General features: G+C 43.4%; 1 long non-coding RNA gene across 1 annotated transcript; it reads right to left on the bottom strand.

Annotated features, from left to right (window-relative positions):
- Positions 1 to 6,274: 6,274 nt before the first annotated feature.
- On the bottom strand, positions 6,275 to 8,619 carry LOC135057814 (uncharacterized). The gene is made up of 4 exons (XR_010244378.1): positions 8,561 to 8,619; positions 8,034 to 8,154; positions 6,921 to 7,392; positions 6,275 to 6,400 (listed from the first exon to the last, which is right to left on the bottom strand). It is a non-coding gene; the product is annotated as an uncharacterized LOC135057814 (long non-coding RNA).
- Positions 8,620 to 9,683: the final 1,064 nt, after the last annotated feature.

Here is a 9,683-nt window from a genome sequence, read left to right as displayed (position 1 = left end):
CCACGTGATGGTAGTATGAAATAGTTGAAAATGAAAACAAATTGTAAAAAACACATGTTGACCTTTTCCTGTATCGACCATTGCCATATTGACCTTTTGTCAATGTCGTCCTAATGCATGTTGACCAATAGTGGTCGACCTGTTGACTGTCGACCTTAGTACTATCAACCTATCATCTCGATACCACGGAACCAGTTCTCCTAAAATAATAGCAGACTTTAATCACTTAAGCCAAAAATGGCTGAAGGCTAGAACATTGCCATCAGATGTGAAACAGGTTGCCAGGAGCGGTTGAGCAAGGTAGCATGTGTTGGGCACGCCAATCCCAATCTTAGATAAAGCATATGGACACCTATACCAAAAGGGAACTTTGTACTTGGTCTCTCAAACACATTAAAGGGGCAAGTGTAAGCTAAACTAAACTTTTTAACCCAGTTGTCCTCCCCCAATTCTTCACCCATCTCTAGGTCCCACATTTTAGTAAACTGTGGAAGAAGTAAATTTGCATCTTCCGAAAGGAGATTATGTTATATTATATCAGGTATATAGTATGTGAAGGGGCTGAGGGGCTAGCGCAAAGGAGCCATTTGTAAGGCACCAGAGGGTCCAAGAGATTTGAGGAAATTGTGAAACTGTAGATAAAGCCAATGTTCCTCCTGGGGTAAATTCCATTTGTCCCATATATCAGCAAAGGACATTATTGAGCCCCTAGTCACCAGCTGTCCGGCCCAGCAAAAGACCCACATCAAACCAGTGTTGGAAAGCTTGAAGATTCATCCCTGGGGGGAAACAAGAATTCAATAAAAAAACATATATTAGGAGGACATTGAGCAGATGGAAGTCTTCTTTCTAAGGTACTGAGAAGGGTGAGGAGCCATGGGGATATGGAGATGGGGACAGTCACCCATTGTTGTATCAGCTCTAGACTATTCCAGGATTCTAGTGAGGAGACATGCATGATAATATCCCTGAATATTGGGAAGCCGAAGAGCCCTTCTATTTGTCTGTACATTAGTTTGAGCTTCAGATGAGGCCTCCCCCAACCCCAAAGTCCCTGAAAAGAGCCTGGACTTCAAGAAACTATCAGGGAGGAATCTCACTGAGCAAAGCTTGTAGGAGGTACAAACTCTTTGAAGAGAAATCATTTTTACTATACCCAGCCTCCCAAACTACAAAACTACAAGAAGGGTCCAGCTCTCCAACACTGTAATTCTGAACATATTTTGGCAATGAGAGGGGTAAAATTAGCTTCAAATAAGTTATAAAGGTCTCTAGTGAAGATAACCACAAATTATCTCAACTGGGAAGATGCCAGGTGATGGGAAAGGCAATTTTAGGGCCAGCTATCAGCCGGCTGTGATATGAAGAGATGCTGTAATATTTAGAGCTACCAACTTGGTGTAATTGCCGTTGAAATTAGAAAGGTTGTCAAATATCCTAAATATTCACCTGTATTTTTATTTTTTTTTGGGAGGGGGGGGGGAGTGCGAGAGGGGTCTAGATTGTCGTACTATGGGTATTAGCTTGCCTTTACTGGCCACACATATTTGTATTTTTGGCCTCGACCTGGAAAAATCACTTACTGCTTCTTTACGTCTATATGTGAATAACCTTTTAATGTTGGCCAGGGTCTGCATTGCCCATCGTTAGACGGCATATGACCTCCCCTCTCTCTTTTCCTGGATAGCGTTAGTTAATTATACTGTTTCTCATGAGCATTTTATGTATCAGAAAATAAAATGTTCCTTAAAGTTTGACAAAGTCTGGTCAATGTAGCAAGACTCCCGTTATGCTCTTACTGATCCCTCTAGTGACCTATCCATTGGGCTCTAAGTTTTAGTTTTTATCTGTCCCTCCGTCGGCCTAAACTTTATTATATATACTTTTAGTGATTTCGTCTGATGCTGACATTTATTCTTGCTCAATTTTGTATATATTATATGTATGTACTGTTGCTCTGTTATTTTTTGATGCAGCTGTGTGCATGTCCTCTTATATTTGATATTTTATTTTACTGCAGTTTGTTACTATAATTTTTTATTTTGTTTTTATTTTCCTTGTTTTTCTGTGAGTTTATTTGGAATTTTGAAAAGCCAATAAAAATACTTGATTACAAAAAATATATATCCTGAACTCCTGCAGTAAATTAGGCAGGGAAGTGATCGGATTCGTGATTGTAGCCAATAAGTAATCGGCAAAAAGGTAGAATTTATATTCTTTATCCTGTAAGACATAACCGGAAATATTAGGGTTTGACATTATAGATCTTGCCAAAGCCTCCATACAGAGGATAAAACTCAAGGGAGACAGTGGGTGGCAACCCTGCCTAGTACAGCTATTAATATCAAAGGAGCCTGATGGGGAGCCCAAAACATGTTTTTAACTGCTCAAATAATAAAGAAATAAAAATGTCACAATGATTATTATTTAAACCTGTTGTTATGAAGCAGTATGATTGGCTCCCCCATGTACAGTACAATAGGTCTTGATTCATTTTAGTAGCTCTTCCTTGCTCAGTAATTTATCTAACTGTGTGAGGTATGTAGGGTGTGATTAAAACCTCTTGATAAGCATCTGTTAGTGGATGTTTTACTTGTATATAGTTATTGCTTAACTAAAGGGTTATTGTTGAGCTATCTGTTGAGAGGCTCAGTTGTTATCATGCTGTTAACTGGGTATTGTATCACGAGTTATACGGTGTGATTGGTGTGGCTGGTATGAGTCTTACCCGGGATTCAAAATCCTTCCTAATTGTGTCAGCTCTTCCGGGCACAGTATCCTAACTGAGGTCTGGAGGAGGGTCTTAGTGGGAGGAGCCAGTGCACACCAGTAGTCTAAAGCTTTCTTTGTAGTTGTGCCCAGTCTCCTGCAGAGCCGCTAATCCCCATGGTCCTTACGGAGTCCCCAGCATCCACTACGGACTATGAGAAATAGAATTACCGGTGAGTAAATTCTTATTATCTATTTATATTTGAAGGGATTATCTACTTGGTTTGTCTTTTTTTGACTCACAAGTATTATTTAATTGATTTTTTAAAAGAATATTTTTTTTCTTCACTCTGCCGAGGGAAATGTACTCATGATTCCACAGTTTTACCCAGGATACACTTCTGCAAAGCCCCTCCTATCTCCTCACTCCCGGTTTTGAGACTTCAGGGAGAAGGAGCCATTACAGTCAGCTCTCTTGTGGAATCGTTTTTTTAGGACAATCCCTGCGTTTCAAAACACATTTATATCCTATTTTTGTACTGACTACAACAGGTGTGTCAAAGACAAGGCCCGCGGGCCAAATCCGGCCCGCCAGACCTCGTCTGATGGCCCGCGGTGCCGCCGCCATGAAACCCCCTTCTCCCGAGTGCCCAGCTCGGGGGGGGGGGCGGGGTTTCGCGGAATGACGCGATTGCGTCGTGACGTCACGGCGCAAACGCGTCATTCAACGAAACCCCGTCGGAGGAGGGAGAAGGGAGCCGCGCAGACGAGGAGGGAGAGGCGGCTGAAGAGCGGCGAGAACCGCTTCAAATGTAAGTCAGCCCCTCTCCCTTCCTCTCTTTCTCTCTCTCTCCCTCCTTCCACCACCTGCCGCAATGTGTAAAATGGGGACCTGTGCCTGCCACAATGTGTAAAATGGGGACCTGTGCCTGCCACAATGTGTAAAATGGGGACCTGTACCTGCCGCTATGTGTAAAATGGGGACCTGTGCCTGCCACAATGTGTAAAATGGGGACCTGTGCCTGCCACAATGTGTAAAATGGGGACCTGTACCTGCCGCTATGTGTAAAATGGGGACCTGTGCCTGCCACAATGTGTAAAATGGGGACCTGTGCCTGCCACAATGTGTAAAATGGGGATCTGTACCTGCCGCTATGTGTAAAATGGGGACCTGTGCCTGCCACAATGTGTAAAATGGGGACCTGTGCCTGCCACAATGTGTAAAATGGGGACCTGTACCTGCCGCTATGTGTAAAATGGGGACCTGTGCCTGCCACAATGTGTAAAATGGGGACCTGTGCCTGCCACAATGTGTAAAATGGGGACCTGTACCTGCCGCTATGTGTAAAATGGGGACCTGTGCCTGCCACAATGTGTAAAATGGGGACCTGTACCTGCCGCTATGTGTAAAATGGGGACCTGTGCCTGCCGCAATGTGTAAAATGGGGACCTGTGCACTATAAAAGGGGGCACATGGCTGGGCACTATAAAAGGGGGCACATGGCTGGGCACTTTAAAAGGGGGCAGATGGCTGGGCACATATAAGGCAGATACAACCGGCCCTTTGATGGGGACCAAACTGCTGATGCGGCCCCCGATGAATTTGAGTTTGACACCCCTGGACTACAATAATGGAGCCTTTTTCTGACCAGATTGTGATGTTCATGCTGGCTGCAAGCATGGAGGAAGAAAGGGCTGGTGAACATCAGGATCAATGTCAGCAAATGTCTGCACTGGGTGAGCCAGTATTGCGGGTTTCATTTCCACGTCCACGCCAGTATCGCACTAGGCGTGAACTGGAGGATCTCAGCGAGTTCGAGGTTATTCAAAATTATCGCTTATCGACTCGCAACATATATTCGCTGTACGCTCTGTTGGAGGCCGACCTGGAACCTCGGGCACGGACCAATCGCGCAGTCAGCGGTTTCCAGAAACTGCTGGCTATGTTACATTTTTTGGCGTCAGGCACATTCCAGCCTACACTGTCTCAAACATGCGGTTTTTCACAGTCGACACTGTCGCGCTGTATAACCCAGGTCATTAAGGCTTTCCGCAAATTGACGATCCAGTTCATCACATTTCCAGATACGGACAGCGGATGTCGTGAGATCAAATTAGGCTTTTTTACCAAATACTATTTTCCCAATGTTCTGGGCGCGATTGACTGTACCCACGTGCAGATCAGACCGCCACGGAATTCGGAAGAATGTTTTCGGAACCGAAAACATTTCCATTCCATGAATGTACAGGCGGTCTGTGATGTCAACATGAAATTTTTGAATATTTTTGTGGGATTTCCCTGATCGTCTCACGACTCCTTCATCCTAAGCCAGTCATCGCTGTTTGAGAAGTTCGAAACAGGAAACATGCCGGGTGGATGGCTGTTAGGTATTTATTTTAATTGTTTTTATTTTTTTTATTTTTTTATTTATTTATTTTTATATTACCCACCATTTTTTTCTTTTCCATAGGCGATGCGGGTTATCCCAACAAATCGTGGCTCTTGACCCCATTGTCTAATCCTGTTGGTAGAGCAGAAAAACGTTACCAAGAGACACACAAAGCATCGAGGCAAATAATTGAGCGTGCCTTCGGTGTACTTAAAAGCCGGTTTAGATGTTTAGACACTTCCGGTGGTGCTCTTTTGTATTCACCGGCAAAGGTTTTGCGGCATGGTAAATGCATGTTGTATTTTACACAACATATGTGTCGCAAACCGTTTGCCGGTGACTCTCCGTCGCAGTGCTTTCCGACGCCGCAACCGTTCTTCTGCTCTACCGGTGGGTATGGACGAAGGAGATGATTCCCGACGGACATTGATCCAAAGCTTTTTTTCCGTTGCCTGTGAGTATACTTGTAACATTTGTATTATCGTGTAAACTGAGATTGTAATATTCTGAAAAAAAATATTTATTTATGTATTTCAGAGTTTTACGTCCTGTTGACGCACCTTCCCAGGCCTGTTTTCCAAGTTTCGTCCTGTTGACGACTTGTTACCCCCTGTTTTCTCCTGTTGTTGGGTTGCCGCAAATATTGGACCCGTTTATCTAACTCTACCATGGGCGACCTACTTGTGATGTGGACCTGAACCTCCGCCATGTAGCAGACAACCCCCCTCAGGTGAGATGTATTGCCCAAAACTCCCTCTTGTCCAAAGTCACCCCGGCATGTCCAAAGTGCAGCCCTCCGGCATTTGCAAAACTGCACATCCAATCATGCCCTGACAGCAATGCTTACGCTGCATCAGGGAATGTTTGGATGTGTAGTTACGCAAGTGCCGGAGGGCTGCATTTGGGACAAAGGCCGCTGTAACCTGCTTGTGTCAAAAAGTGTTGCTTGTACCTTGTCTTTTCCATACCAAGGGGACACTATTACCAATAGCTGGAACCTCATACTATTCTCTTCCACAGGTCTTGCAGAGTATCCTTCCCAAGTTGCTTGAATACTCATGGATGAAAAGGGACACGACAGTTCCCCTGCTGTACCATGGGCGACCTAACACAATACCACTGCATCTCATTTTACATTGTATTTACTAATAATTTAAATAAAAACCACACAAAACTTCTAATTTTAAAAAATTTATTGAAGAAATATATAAAATTGTATTTTATTTTTTAAATAAAAAATAAAATGTAATAAAACAAAAAAGTAGTTTGTTCTTCTTTACATTCTTTTCTTGTGTAGATATCTGTGGGGAAAAAAACCATATTAAGTAAAGACACTAATGATGTCATGTTCATTCCTTTCCCAAGAACATTTGTGGAACCACACAGCCCAGCATGACCCATTGCTGGGCTGTGTGGATCCACAAGGGCAGGCGGTCCAAAGTGGTATAGTGGTGTCAGTGGTCAGCACTTTGACACGCCTGCACTCGTGGAACCACACAGCCCAGCATGACCCATTGCTGGGCTGTGTGGTTCCACAAGGGCAGGCGGTCCAAAGTGGAATGGTGGTGTCAGTGGTCAGCACTTTGACACGCCTGCACTCGTGGAACCACACAGCCCAGCATGACCCATTGCTGGGCTGTGTGGTTCCACAAGGGCAGGCGATCCAAAGTGGAATGGTGGTGTCAGTGGTCAGCACTTTGACACGCCTGCACTCGTGGAACCACACAGCCCAGCATGACCCATTGCTGGGCTGTGTGGTTCCACAAGGGCAGGCGGTCCAAAGTTTCTTGAATATATACATTGAAACATGGCTTTACTCACCTTGGTACGCACAACACGAACTATGCCGTCCACTTCAATTTTCCACCCAATCCTATGAATAAGCCAAAAATAAACACTAGTGAATAGTAAATTCACATAACAGTGAAAGCCTATTGTACACCAATACAAAAAGGATTTTTTTGGTTAAAAAAAAAAGTGGTATCAGAATAGCTCTTTGGCCCATCATACATGTAGCCACAAGGAGCTTTCATCCGTTACCACACGCGCCCGCATACATGCCTAGACATAAAGCTCCTTGGTAGTATCCGTTCAGGGGTGGGCGAGCCCAACACAAATATAAAACAATAGTAAGAAAGAAAAAAAAACTAATGGGAGGGGGAGAAAGGGATACATGAAAAACATAAGAGTAAATAAAACAATACGACCGGGCTTATGGTGGTTGTCCGTCCGGATCCTCTTCTTCCTCCTGATGGGGCGTCGATGCCCTGGGCGGCTGGGGAGTGTGTGTCACCTTTATTATATGTAAAGATAGGGAAACCAGTCACTTGTTACAGCTCCAATTCACATCATTTATACCATTCTGTACAATTTCATCATTTGGTTATTCTATGGGGGAGATGTATTAAGCCCTGCAGAGTGATAAAGTGGAGAGAGGTAAAGTACCAGCCAATCAGCTCCTAACTGCCATGTTACAGGCTATGTTTGAAAAATGACAACTATGAGCTGATTGGTTGTTAGTTTATCTCTCTCCACTTTATCACTCTCCCAGGCTTTGTACACCTGCCCCCAGTTCATTGATATACTGTAAATGTCAGCCATTTCACTATCCCCCCCCCCCTACTGTATTGTTCTTTCCCGATCAGTATGTTCTGTGTCATGCTCTCCCCACTCTTCCTGTTTTTCTGTATTACAGTATGTTCTACATCTCGCAACCACCAAAAGTGTATGTCCTTCCTCTATATGTCCTATAGAGTACGCCACATTTTCTATGTTTTTGTATTGTGCCCCCACACCATCTCTATGTGCTATACCAAGTTGCCCCCTTCTGCATGTTTTGTATTGTCCGCTCTCCACCACCATAGACCCTATGTTTTGTACTCTGCTCTCAATACCCCTTACCACACACACAAGTACACAAGTATGGTAACTTACCTCCTGCATGCTATTCTCCAGTCACTAATTCCTCTGCAACTCCTCCCGTCGTCTTCAACTGACACTTTGCAGATCTCTTTGCCGGTCACCCGACACTCTGCAAATCTCTTTGCCAGATGATCTAGAAAACACAAAAGACTATCATTAAGCATAGTACTAGTTTAAATACAATAAAATGTCCATGAGTCAACCAGTTTCCCAATTTTCCTTAAACCAAACAAGATACTTTCAAAGTTATAATATTTATCTATTTTATTAACTTTTTCATCCCAAAGCCACGATCCTGCCTCATAGAGACCCAGGTTATCTGCATCCCCTGTATGTGTGCTTATCCTCCATACTGCCCTCTTTATTCCTGTAATGCTACATTTTTATTCCTAAATATGTTGTTCCTTCCTGCGCTTCTCCTATTTATGTGTCCTTGTACCTGTATTCCCTGTTCTGTCTATCTTGTCTTGCCTTTCAGCTGACTATACTGCACTCTGTACCTTACCCCTCTCCATCATACCCTGCTATGTAGGACTCACCTCCTCCTACCTGTCTTCCTGCATGGAAACTGGAAACATAAGCAGCTGTAGATAGAATGTTACAGGGAGAAGCATTGTGATGTCACGGGTTAGTGATGTCACAGGCTAGGTGTGATGTCACAGTAACCAGCAGCAAAGCTACAGAGTTACAGCTATCTTACATATACATTTTCTACATCAATTACAACTAGATATACATGAGTTTCTAGTTTAAAAAAATGAGACTAGTGTAGAAAATGAAGTATAAGGCAATGTTGTACAGAGTGCCTCAATATATAGGTAAAGGGAAAACATAAGCGACAGGAATTTCTAGACTAAATCACCACTTATATTTAATAAGAAAATAAAGCTCTTTATCTAAGAGGCTGAATTAATAATTTTCTGTTATATGTGTGTGTGTGTGTGTGTGTGTGTGTGTGTGTGTGTGTGTGTGTGTGTGTGTATATATATATATAGAGAGAGAGAGAGAGAGAGAGAGAGAGAGAGCTATACTAACTATACTGTCCCATTAAACCAGGAAACTCACAAATTATACAGTTTCTGGCTGACCTCAAATCTGCATTTCACCTGGTTTAATCAGCCACAGAACCTGTGTAACCCATGAGCGTATAAAGAGGAGAAGAAATAAGAGTTGTCTTTTTTGTGGTGCACTAGAAATGTATTATTCAATACCAGCGTATATAAAACTGTTAGGCGGGCCCGCAAGGTGACATTCACAGGGAATAGGTAATGACAACCACTCGACTTGTTCACACCCGCTGGACGTGTTGGAAAGAGGTTGAGTGGACAGTGAGCGTGGCTGTGCCACGTGGCACCACGTGGCACCATTGTACCGACTGCCGGATTGCTGATTGCTGAGAACGGAACCTGGAGGGTACATAACTTTTTGGTTTTCATTTCATCTCATGACACTCCACCCAAAGCTACTCTTCTGGTTATCCTATTAACTAGGACAACAATGAAGGCGACTCCATAACATTTCTTCCATTGTTTTTCCATGTCACAGAAACATTGCACGTGTGTTACAGGTGACCATCCTCATCATCTCTCCTTCACTTCACAGTAATGTCATTATTTGGATCAAGCATCAAAAGGAAACTTACATATAAAAGTCTGGCCGGCA

This window comes from Pseudophryne corroboree, chromosome 3 (assembly GCF_028390025.1).
Source record: "Pseudophryne corroboree isolate aPseCor3 chromosome 3, aPseCor3.hap2, whole genome shotgun sequence".
NCBI lineage: Eukaryota > Metazoa > Chordata > Amphibia > Anura > Myobatrachidae > Pseudophryne > Pseudophryne corroboree.
Note: the sequence above shows the minus strand (reverse complement) of the source record. Positions and strands in the feature narration are given on the sequence as shown.